This window comes from Protopterus annectens, chromosome 7.part0 (genome assembly GCF_019279795.1).
Source record: "Protopterus annectens isolate FY-2018-M chromosome 7.part0, PAN1.0, whole genome shotgun sequence".
NCBI lineage: Eukaryota > Metazoa > Chordata > Ceratodontiformes > Protopteridae > Protopterus > Protopterus annectens.
This window is the reverse complement of record NC_056739.1, coordinates 1762642696-1762656312: the sequence shown is the minus strand read 5'-3', so window position 1 is coordinate 1762656312 and position 13617 is coordinate 1762642696.

The following is a 13617-nucleotide window of genomic DNA, read 5'->3' as shown; positions in this document are numbered from 1 at the left end:
AACAACAAATGATGAAATAGAAACCTTAAATAAAGAATACTCTGAAATCTTAATGCACAAGAAAGCCATAATCTCCAGGTGGGGCAGTGGTGCAGCAGTGCAGCAGTTAGCATTGTTTCCTCACAACAAGAGGTTCTCCAGTTTGATTCTTGGCTGGGGTGCCTTCTGTGGGGAATCTGCACGTCCTCCCTGCATTCATACTGGTTTCCTCTGGGTGCTCTGTTTTCCTCCCGCATTCCAAAGACATACACCTGGAGTGCTTCTCCACTGAAAATGGGCTCTGTCCAAGTTGCACTTTCATGGTAAACAAATGTTAAATAAAATAAAAATAATCTTACAAAAATGGAAAATGGCTTCATACACCACATCACCTAACTGTATGCATAATTTATCTGAAAGAATGAAAATGCAACCCAAAACCAATCCTATATTAAAAATAAAAAAATATGCATAATAAAAAACTTGTACAGATATACAAGAAATTTTGAAAGCATTTAGGCAGCGTTACTCATCTTTAAATCAAGAAATAATTAACAATAGTATCAATAAGCTTAACACAACAACTATTAATATCACACTATTAAAAAATATTTCTATGGAGCTAAAAACAAATTACTTAAATACATCTCAACAAAGGAAATCTCTGAAAAATTTTTCAATAAAATAAATCTACATGGATTGATGGAATAATATCGAATTGTATAAAATATCTCTTCAAGAAATTATAAACTTTTTCACATAGTTTTTATAGATATACAATTAAAAGAAGAAATCCAGCCTTCCTAGAAATATTCACTAATTACTCCAATTTAGAAAGAAGAAAAAAATTCAAAATTATGTTCTTCATATAGACCAATTGCTCTTTTAAATACTGACTATAAAATGTTCATATCCATTCTAGCTCATAAGCTAAAAGAGTCTCTTTTTTACGTCATTAATACAGGTCAATTTGGCTCCATGTATAAAAGATAATCATAGGATAATATAAAAGAATAACTTATATCTTAAACGAAACAACAGCCTATGGTTAAGCCACAGCTATAACCGGTAATATGAAATGAAAAAAAAACATCCAGGGAAAACAAAGCGTTCTGTTGTGCTTTTATTCCAACTTGCAGAACAACTCAATGAAAAGCATAAATGGAGAAAATCTCCTACACGTTTTTCGTCACAGTAGCTGTAATGTCTTCAGATAATTACATTACTGAATAGGGACAAGTTTTTAATGTTTATTTAAGACTATAAAACAGTTTTTTTGGTACATACTGGGAACTTTAAATTTTTAACGAGGTAATTGTGAATGTCATTCAAATGGTTTTGTTCAAGCCTGATAGGTTGGAATGTTTTTAGCGGGAAACCAATGTGTTTAAATAAAGACTGATTCAGTAATGTCATTATCTGAAGAAGTTACAGCTACTGTGATGAAAAATGTGTAGGAGATTTTCTGTGTTTATGCTTTACATTGAGTTGTTCTGCAAGTTGGAATAAAAGCACAACAGAACACTTTGTTTTCCCTGGATGTTTTTTTTCATTTCATTTTACTGGATATAGATATCTTAGATAATTAAAAGAAGCTGTTTTTATCAATTTAGATATTGAAAAAACATTTGACTCATTAAATAGAAAATATATATTTAATAGCTTAGAAGCCATTGAATTCCTTCCACCTTCATCTCTCGTATCTAAAAATTTATGAAAATAATAACGCTTATGTTAAGTTGGGGTCTATTTTCTAAAGAACCAATTCTCTTAATGAGAGGAGCAAAACAAAATTGTCCATTATCATCAATTATTTTTCCTTTAGCTATTGAAAACTGGCAACTGAAGTATGTTCTAAATCAAATATAAATGGTATAGAGATGGGCAATGCTTATAATTCTAATAAATGCAGATGATAAAATGTTAACTTTACAAAACTCTGAAGAGACACTACAAGACCTGTTGTTAGTTATGAAGAAATGAGAAAGACTGTCTGGTCCTCATTGCAATATTTCAAAATCAGAATATTTATTTATAAATAAAAATGAAAATCTACAACTGACACACTGAAATTTTGATAATCACAATATTTATAGGTTCATACTAGGCTATCTGCCCTAGGGCATTTATAAGCCTAGCCAGAGTGTGTATGGCTTTCGCCACCCATATTAAATTAATTTTGCTATGCCCTTTTTCAAGGTTAGTATACTGTGCCTCTGTCTAACAGTGACACAGAAGTGATACCCGGGGTAAACCTACGATCTCCCATCCACTCATCAAGATTCCTCTTGAAGAGAATCAATGAGGGACTCTGCCTAACCTGGACTGGGATTTTATTCCAGAGTGAAGGGAGCATCTGGGTTATGAATCTGTCCCTCCAGCATGTCCTATTTATTTCAGTGCTGAGGTTCAAGTCCCTCAAGTGCGTAGCTCGATGGGATTTGGATTTTCTGAGGTGCAGCATGCCCATTAATTCTGGGTTGGACATGGCTTTATACATCAGGCACAGATCGCCTCTGAGCAGGCGGTATGCCACTGAGTAGAGCTGGAGTTTCTTTAACCGGGCAGCATACGGCATCTGTTTGAGCCCCTTGATCCTCTTGGTGAGGTACTTTTGGGGTCTTTCCAGTTGTTGCAGGTGTCTGGTAAGGTACATCCCAAAAGGGGCATTGTACTGAATTATGGGTCTAATGAGGGATGAGTAAAGAGGCACAATGACCTCCCCTGATCTAGATGTGAATCCCTTCATGATTAGGTGGGCTATATAAAATGTTTTTCTAACCACTTTGGCCATGTGGTTGTCAAATGAGAGATTGCTATCAACTTGGGTCCCCAGGTCCCTAATTACTTCTTCTGTACTTAATGGATTACCACCTATGTGGTAATTTGTGGGCACTTTGTTTTTGCCAAAGGGGATGACTATACACTTTTTGGCGTTTAGCTTGAGGCCATGGCTCTGGCACCAGTTGTCTGTTTCTATGAGGCCCTTTTGGAGGATGCTTGTGTCGGCTGGAGAGTCTATTATGGCGCCCAGTTTGCAGTCATCTGCGAACTTGGTCAGCCACAGTCCTTCCATGTTGGCCTGTACCTCAGAGAAATATACATTTAATATATTTCAGTATGATTATTAAAACCTATGAAGAAACCAGAGAGAGAGAGTTTTAAACTTTATCGCAAATAAAATAACCAATTGGAAAAAATAATCACACTTTTGAAAATAGATTACAACTAATTAAAATGGCCCAAGTCCCAAAACTCCTATGTATAATACATGTTCTACCTCTTCCTCCTAATAAAGAACATTTACAAAAATTAAATAAATTGCATTTAAACAGGTTATGCCCCCCCAAAAAAGCAAGAATGGCTGTAAACCACCAAATGTGAATTTTAGACTCATGAGGCATTAATTTTCCAAATATAGAAATATGTGCTAAGTCAACAATTTTTAGGGTTATAACTAATTGGCTAGATACAATATGGTGCAAATTAGAAATCATTTCATAATTAACAATTCAATCCAAACAAAATGAAAATTATGATGCCTTTCTTTGAAAAGGTAGATAATCCTATATGGTTATATTTATGTAATTATATTCATTTTAGAGTATATTCTATTACAAAATAAATTATGTAAATTCTATCCTAAAAATTAATCTACAATTTTTACAAATATAGATTTAAAACTGTGGTTTGATATATTAATCCCTTTTAGCATAACTAAAGACATTTTTTGGGAAAACAATTACAAAACTTGAAGAATGGAACAATAATAAATTGTGGTATAAATTCCTCTTCGAGTCTCCCCTGAAAAGAGGCTACTAGCCTGGTAGTACTAACCCAGTCAACAAAGAATAAATAAAAAAAAAAATCTGCAAGTCTGTCTTAAGCATGCAGAGGTAAAATTGATGCACGCTTTAATAAATATTACAACTTAGATTCTCAAGATTGGGGTTTTATACAAAGTAACAGATCATATGCAACTGACAAATTCATTCCATTATCTCAATCTCAGTTTAAAGAAAACTCCAAAACTTATACTTTAGCTGCATATCTTATCTATTAACATTTATGTAATAAAATTGAGTCAAAGAATATAATCTCTGTAGTATATAAACTATTAGTTCCATATAACATTACTATAAATAATACCCTTTAGAATAATAATACTTATGGAACAAACATAGGTGGTGATTTAATAAAATCCATGTAGGAATAGTGTAAGTCCTACATGGAAGGTACCGTGGCCGTGTCTGTGGATCCCCCCGTCAATGTACCCTGCATATTAAAGAAAGCGCGCTACTGAGAGACAACTGAGTAACGCAGTTACAGAATCAGTATAGAGGATGTGTTACAGTATCCAAAGATGAGTAACACACCCCCTGCACTGTCAAAGTGCTGGATGGCACTGAAATATAAAATTCAAATCATTTATTTTTGTGTGTGTGTGTGTGTGTGTGTGTGTGTGCGTGTGTGTGTGTGTGTGTGTGTGTGTGTGTGTGTGTGTTTGCGTGGCATGGCACTTAGCAATGGACACATGGCAAAAATCTAAAAATAGAAACTTTTAATTTTCATATCAAAGGTCAAGTTTAAGCACAGCTGAGCAGGTTGTGTGGTGTGGTGCAGTGCTCAGCAGTGCTTAAACATAGCCGAGAGCTATATAGAAATGTATAGCAGTTGTCAACTTTTTCACCTAGCTGAATGGTTAGAGTCACGGCCCTGTGTGCAGTGAGTGCACAGTTTGAATACATAGACAGGCTATTCAGCTTTTATATTTGATAGCAATATTTTATAAATTATGTTATTTTTTATTGATGTATTTATTGACATTTGTTAATCTGGTTAGTCCAGCTGGGCCAGAAGCTCATTTTCAGTGGAGACCTGAGGAGAAAAGATCCAGTTACACACAACTCTACAATACATAAAATACACACTCCAAGATAACGAAATTAAAATACATAAGGTCAGGAAATACACCACTACAATACAGACACATAATAATTAACTAGTAGTAATGAACAAATAATTCAATTGTTTTTATTTTTTTTTAAATCCGGTTTGCCCTTAGCTAAGCTCTGCTAAACACTGCTAAGCCAAGCCAAGCAGTGCTTAAACAGGACCTATTTTAGAACTGCTTAGCAATGGGAAGCTCTGCTTAGCTGATTTGGGTATTGCTAAGCAAACCCTGTTTAAACAGTCCTCAGCTCAACTAAGCTAAGCTGGTTTCCACACGTTGAAGTATTGCTAAGCATTGCCAGTTTAAGCACTGCTCAGCTCAGCGGGTTTGCATGGAGTTAAGCGAAGTGCCACATTTTTAAAAATGGCCCAATGGTGGCTTATTTAAGTGCAACAGGTGGGAATACAGCCGGAATCTGTTGGCATTTGATCTTGGCAAATACTATGGCAGGAGTTGGAGAGGGTGCACACTTCTGGGTGCAGCTGTGGGGCATTCTGAAGTCCAGGGTCGTGGTTGAACTCCTTGTTAAAGACCATGATGTCTGGCTGCTGTAGGGCTAGTTTCTTGGATTGGAGTACAAGGCAGAGGCCTGGGACCAACTGGCACATGACCTCACCAGTTCAACTGGTATCACCCACACAGCTGAGCAGGTGCATTACCATTTTGATGACCTGAAGCATAGGAAGGGGATCTCTTGGCCACTTGGATCCAAGATGCAAGAGACAGGAATTTCCTACCAGTTTGTAAGTATTATCATTGCTTTATCAAATTCTACTCTGAATGTTTGATAGACATGCATGCATAATGGTGTGTTTCTCTCCCCACAGCTGCAGAGGAGAAAGCTCACAACCTGGAGACCTATGCAGGGCTCCTGGTCAGGTTGCACCGAGAGTGTGGTGAGTACAGATGTATCTTGCAATCTATAGTCATATAAATAAGAAAGAGTACATTATTAACTGCAGTATGTTTTGAGTGTACTGCAATGAATATGGTCATAGACCTGGACTGATATAACTGAGTAATACCAGGTACAGTTCAATAAAGATGAAACCATGATATCTGATAATGTTAAGGAAAAAAGGTTTCTACTGCATTAATAATGTTAAGGAAATAAAAGTTTCTACTGCATGAATAATGTTAAGGAAATAAAGTTCAACTGCATTCATAATGTCAAAGAAATAAAGTTCAACTGCATTCATAATGTTAAGGAAATAAAGTTTCTACCACATTAATTGTGGAATTATAGCTGTATTGTAACACCTGCATTATAGGAAATGTTCATCAATAAAGACTGTTACATGTATAACAACTACTGCATGATGTCACCCCTAATAATGCTGTGTTGTGCAATGTGTATATATTTTAGTCTGTTGGTCATGAAATTGAGTAGTACAACTGCTGTGATGTAAAAACAGGAATAATACCACTAAATGACTGAAGGTTAGCTAATAAAGAGGTGTTTTGCTAAACTGTAGATGTGGAACTGTACTACAAGATATAATGCATTATGATATTTGTTCTGCACTAAGATCTGAACTAAGAATAGTAACTGACAATGTATATAGAGTGAATCTCAGGATTGTCTTGTTTTAAGCATTGCATTTCATTCCTGATCTTCGTTATGCTGCTGCAGGCAAGTATGAAACTGTAATAGCTGTAGACTGCAAACATAACATCTGCAACTGTATATGGGTCAGGTAGCCTGTACATATCAAACATAGTTCCACCCACTATGGGTTAATTGTCTACATCTGCATTCCATGTATGAATGCACAGTTCACCTTCTATCTCTGTCATGCATGAATCTCATGCATGTGTGTTCAAGTGTCACTGCAGTCTTTTATAACACTCTACCTCTATTACCAAGTCACAGTTTGTTACCAGGTCAGCATTACACACACATCAGTCAATCAATATTCAGCAGTGGTTCGGTAGCGCTGTTTGATAAGCACTACGCATAATGAACATTTTGTCACACACAGACCGAGGTTCGAATCCAGGAACAAGTACTACTAAATATTTATAGAAACAGTTATGTATTGTTAACAGATGTTCTCCCCACAGGAATTACAGGTAAATAAATGTCTGTAGTAACTGTTCAAATGGGTTACTAATTTGTGTGTCCAGATGTACCAGAGTGTTAACAGCATTGCTCAGCAAGATGATAAGACGTCAGTATATAAAAAGTCAGCAAGTACAATTCTAATACAGGTTAATAAAACAAATAAAACAGTTTAATCTTGGTACAGCTGTATGCCTGGTGTGTCTGTGAATGTCTGCTGATAGGTATATAGTGTGCATCTCAGGATATAGTACCATTTTAGGCAAGGCTCAAAGGACAACACCACTGTAACAGGTACAAGTAAGCAAAATCTGAAGGTAATGCTACTCGATGTTAGAAGTCTAAACCTCAAAATGCACTCTCTCCAGGCACTCCTAAAAATGGAGAACATTGATATCTGTGCAGTAACTGAGACCTGGTTCAAGGCTCCAGAGAGCACCCCTGCAATACCAGGCTACAAGACTTACCACAATTTTCGGCCACCAAACCAGGACTAAAACACTAAAGGTGGAGGAGTGTCCATATTCACCAAGGATATTTACACCTCCAGGCTAGTTGCCCAACACAATGCATCTGAAATTTTCCAGGTGCAACTAACACTAGGTAAGACTGCAATCCAAATTTTAGCTTGCTACAGATCTCCCACCATGCCACAAGATTCCCACAACACCTTTATAAACATACTGGAAAATATTAAGATACAACCAAACACCCTAATACTGGGTGATTTCAACTACCCTGCCAGTAACTGGGAAAACTACTTATGTACCAACACCTTTGCCCTACGGTTCTTGGAATTCATAAATTCCAACGCCCTGAATCAACTAATCCATAGTCCCACCAGTGGCTCCAATATCCTGGACCTGGGCATTACCAACATGAGAAATCCATGCTCCACACCAGTGGTCACCCCCTCGTTGGTTAGGTCTGACCATAAGCTAATCACCTTTGACATCCACATCCCAACCCCACCCCCAAGTAAGGAAACATCCATAAAAAAACTTTTCCAAGGCCAACTTCATGCTACTCAAGTCAGAAGTGACAAACTTCATGACACCCATGCAGACGGGAACTGAAAGTTCGACTGCTGAATCCTACAATAAAGCACTGTATGAGCATATACACTCATGCATGAATCGTGCCATCACAAATAGAACCAAGACGCTCTCCTCCAAAAAAAGGAAGCCAATCTGGTGGACCCCTGTCATAAACAAACTATACAACAGAAGGAAGAAACTGTTGCAGAAAAGAGGGAAATCCCAGGATGCAAAAAACTCCCTTACCAGCCTCAGTAAGATGTTGAGATCCCTCATAAAATCCTCCAAAGCTAGTTACGAAAATAAAATTGCCAAGGATTCCAAAGACAACCACAAGGCATTCTATAGCTATGTCAAGAATTTAAATGGCAATGCTCAGAACTGCTCTGAGGTACAACAGAATGGCATTAAATATACTGATCCCAAGGACATTGCCAATATCCTGGCAGATCGATTCAGTGCCAACTTCACCCCCCTCTCACCCCCTAAAGGGCCCATCTCAATATAGAAAGATTGCCATATTCTGGCAATCATGGCCACACAGATAAAAACCACTCTATCCAAAGCTAGGAATACAGCATCCATGGGACCAGAAGATATCCTGGGCTGCATACTACATGAACTACAAAATGAACTGACACCTCACCTAAGTGTCATGTTTACCAAAACCAAAAAAGTGGTGCAATAGTGCTCAGATAAAAAACTTGAAAACCAAAGAAAGAGCACTAATGTTGTTAGTCCTCAGATAAAATTTATTGCAGATGAGGTTTAGCGCTTTTGTCAATACCAGTTGAATTCATCAGAACAATAAAAAATCAAGCAGAATAAGGTTAAATAGTACATACTTTACAGTGATTGGTTCTCCCTTCCCCCAATAATTAAACAATGAATCATCAGTTCATGAATATCCAACTCAATTCATGAATATGAAATGCATATTGGTTAAAAACACCACTAAAAACCTACTCTAATATATTTATATTATACAATTTACAACAAAAAAGAGATTTAGTCAAAATTTTCATCATTGCAAAGGCATATTAAACAACCCCAGCAAAAACTTTTTTATTTGAAAAAAATATTAAGTAGTAAACCATTCAGACCTGTCCTGCCTTTTCTTTTAAAATTGGCAGGATGGTCAAACGGTCATTTAAGCCTGGAAGTTTGCACCTAGTCTTAATTGTCATAATAGTTCTTTTTTATTTAAGACATTTTGCCAATCTCCCTCCCTGGCTTCAATGTAGACAAGCTCAAGAATAGCAAATTTAAAACCACAGAAGTCAGCACATTGTGTACTATGTTTGTATAAAGCATTAGTTTCCTTTTTATTTTTCATGTCATAACAATGTTCATATATCCTAGTTTTAAATAACCTCTCCGTCTTTCCAACATAAAATGATGTACAAGTGTTACACCTAGTAATGTACACCAGCTTACTGGAAAGACAATTGCCCCTTCTCAAAAATACAAAACTTTTGTTTTGATTATCATTGTTAATAAAACTGTCCTGTAAAATATATGAACAATAGGAGCATCTGCCACAAGGCCTGCTCCCATTAAATTTCACCTGTACACCTTGATTGTTGGTTCCCCTCTTCAGGACTGACTTTATATTGGGTCCTATTTTAGTTGAAAAAATAGGTTTATCACCCACTGCCTGGAAAACTTCACTGTTGGTTTTAAAAATATTCCAATTTTTACATAATATTTCTTTCACTTGGTGATACAGCAGACTATATTGAACAACACATGCCTGTTGAAAATCAATTTTGTTCTCATTCTCAATAACTGTCATGGTATTGTTAATTTTATTAAGTCCCTTTCCCAACAATGGTATATACCTTTTACCCCAGTCATCCAATACTCTTATTAGAATTGTGTCAATAAACTCACCAGGGTAGCCTCTTTCAAGGAACATGTCCTTCAAATATACAAATTCCTGGATTACATCATTTTTTGAAGATGTCATCCTGGCAACCATGATGGCCTGACCTTTAATAATGCTTTTATTTTGGAATATAGGATGATGACTATCAAAATGTAAATAACTATTACAAAAGGTTTTTTTACGATAAATCCTAGAAATAAATTTATCCTGGTCCTTTATTATCTTGGTGTCTAGATAATTAATTTCTTGCTCATGAAAATCAAAAGTGAATTTAAAAAAAATGAGTAGTCTCATTTAAATATCGGATGAATAATGGTATAGATTCAGAAGTTCCTTTCCATAAAATAAAAATATCATCCAAAAACCTACTAGTCGGGTATGGCAGGAATGCTCAAGCTAAAGAGCATGCTGTGGGGCATCAGGTTATGAATCTCATTCCTGTCAGGCACAACAAGCTGCAGGCAGCTTGGGAGGTATCCTTCAAAGTGGTAAGGAAGGTCAGTGATGTTAACTACATGGTAGAACCACTAGGCAGGAGACAGGGGCACAAACTGTACCATGTGAACATGATGAAACCTTACCATGATAGGGAGCCCTGGTGCTAAATATTTGTAGTACAACATAGGAGTAGTCCGTGGGGGGTCTATGGCTATGTGGTTTTGAACTGTGCTGTGGTTCAGAACTGTTTTATTGAGTTTTATAATAAATCTTCTGGACATAACTTAGCTGTTTTTTGTTTGTTTACAAAATGAGATACTGCCAGCCCAGCTATCTGGAATTTTATAAGTGGTGGTGTGTTATTTGCGAATAGCAACATGATTCATATGCCTGTGTTACAAATGTATTAGAACTGTATGTCATATTGTATAGACGTGTGCTGAAGAGATATTTTTATAAACTACTGTAACTGTTTAGATGTATGTATTTTAACAGGGGAGACTGGAACTTCAGAATAATGGTTGTTACTTTATGGCTTTATAGCTGGACCACAAAGAAAAGAGATGTTATCTTTCAGTTTCAATACAGTAGTAAACAATGTCCAGAACTAGAAGTTTTTTGTATTCTCTTTAAATGAAGTAAGATGTTGCTACAGTGTAGTGGATTAAGAATCAGCATTTGAATGTGGTATGGCTGTATACTGTATGATAAATGGGGAGAGAAGGCATTACTCTTGTTCAAAGATAGTATCAGACAGACAAAACCTACACTTATTAAGGGTATCAGAACTTTCTGAGATTTGGGATGCATGGCTAGTCTTAAAAAGACCTTGTGGTCGTTAGCCTAGTAAACACCTATGAATCTATGAATCTATGATAGTCTAACCCCATGCCTGCCAAGGATGGCATGATAAGAGTAACATGTCTGTACTGTACTGTACTGTCCATGATACATGTCCCTCAGGTGTCACTATCACGGACTGTGATCACTGTTGCCAAATCCCTTGGACACAGATTTAACATTCACTTGATTTATCTCTCTAAAAGCAGCACAAACACAGATAACTGTACAGAATGAATAGATAAAAACTGCAGTATCTGTAAGATATCTGTTATATCTTACAGATACTGCAGTTTTTATCTATTCATGCACTTGATTTATGTCAATAGCACAGTCACACTACATCAGTCTACAGTACATCTTGCTATTCATATGTTCTCCTGACATGTAATAGTCCACTGTAGTTGTGTACCTGTAGGTGTTGCAGTTTGGCCCATTCTGTCCCATGAGGACAGCTTGAGAGGTATCTAGATGCTACAGAAGCTATAGGGCACTTTTATACATAAAGTAAGGGCAGACCTGTAGAGTATATCAGAGTACTGTTGCAAACAATATAGCCTATACTGGTAGTAATAGAATGTCTTTCTCTCTTTATCTGCAACATAATGTATTATTGTTATACATCAGGTATGGCTTACTTTTAATATATGTTCTCAAAACGTTATGTTGGCCTTGTGTTTTATTATTGTTATATATTACAATGGTTGCATACTAACATACCTTGCTGAATTACCTATGCTGTTGGCCTTTTGCCCTAACTGTTACTGGCATGCTGCTTTTACAATACTGACTGTTAAACCACTTACTGTTCTGTTCCATATGTTATGCAATGTTTTGCTACTGGGTTAATTGGAACAACCTGGTATGCTGTTATAACTAACATTTAAATGTTCTGTTCATTACTAACCTATATACTTTGAAAAAACCTCAGCACCATAGTTGACTGGGTAGGCTGGTTCCTGCAGATCCACCTATCCTACCTCAACTAGCCGTGGCACTGGGTCCAAGCACATCTGGGACCCAACCTGGAGCTGCCCCCTCCTCCAGTCCTACACCACCAATGGGTAGAACTGCCTCAGGGGATGGGGACTATCTTCCCCTAGGAGCAGGTGTGGAGAGGGAGTTGTCACCCAGCAATAGCTACCACGCACAGTGTGCAGGATCATGCAGCAAGGGTTTGATGAACAACTGCACCGGATTGAGGGCAGACTGACCAACCTTGAAGGGCAAGCTGGCCCTGGTGCCCAGCCTCCAGCACAGCCACCTTTGGGGCAGTGAAGGAGCAGTGGTGACTGCCCATGGGTGGGGAGCTCAGTTCCATTGTTGCTCTCTGGGGGTACATGGCTCTCTGATTCCACAACACCCTCCCCGTCCAAGATGCTTACCCCCTCATGTGTCATACACTGCCCCTGTCTGCTGATTGTCTGTCTTGTCTGTTTGCAAATGCTATCTCTACTACAAAAGTACCCCCCACACGTACATATATCCCTTCCCCAACATTCCACTCTCTCCTTAAAAAAAAAAAAATGGGCATCTGTCCCACAAAAATATCACCCCATACATAGCTCTCCATTCTGCCCCCATGTACACTGCCCACAATCAATCATTACAGCAATTAATTATGTCACCCACACCCCTCTCTCTGGGATATGAGGCTCCACATTCCAAATTGTCTGCAACCTGCATAGCTGTTGCTGCACAAGAAATGGCCAGCTATGGTCCTTTCCTACAGCCGTCCTGCACATCCCTACATGTCTTTCACATTGTTTTTCCCCCCTGCTTGCTCCCATTTTGCCACCTTCCTGTCACCGCTTTGTTCTTTTTTTTGGAAATAGCACAGGTTTAAGCAGATCATTGCACAAACCCGCTTAAAGCTGCTTTAATCACCTTCTGTCTTTCTGACATTGTTCTCTACAGATGCCGAATGATCACCCCTGCCAAGTCTTGAACCTGGAACCCTGCCAACTAGGGCATAGTGCATTAGCTCACTAGGCCACTCAGCTCTGATAAGCAACAGGTGGCAAGTCTCGAACCCAGGACCCTGTCAATTATAGCATAGTGCATTAGCCCACTAGGCCACTCAGCTCTGATGAATAATAGGTGTTTCCATACAAATATCCTGAGTGTCAGTGATGCACATCAGCAAAAAAATGCACCACTGCCAAGTCTTAAAACCAGAAGCCTGTCAACTATAGCATAGTACATTAGCCCACTAGCCACTCAACTTTGAAGTGTAACAAGTGTTTCCATATACATATCCTGAGTGCCAGTCACACACTGCTTGTACATATAATGGGAAAAATGACAGCGTACTTGAGACTATAATGTAGACACCAAACAAGTACACAGCCAAATAAATGTTGATGGATGTACGTGGGGTCTAGGATATCAGGTAGAGCTGACAACTGAACAGACTGTT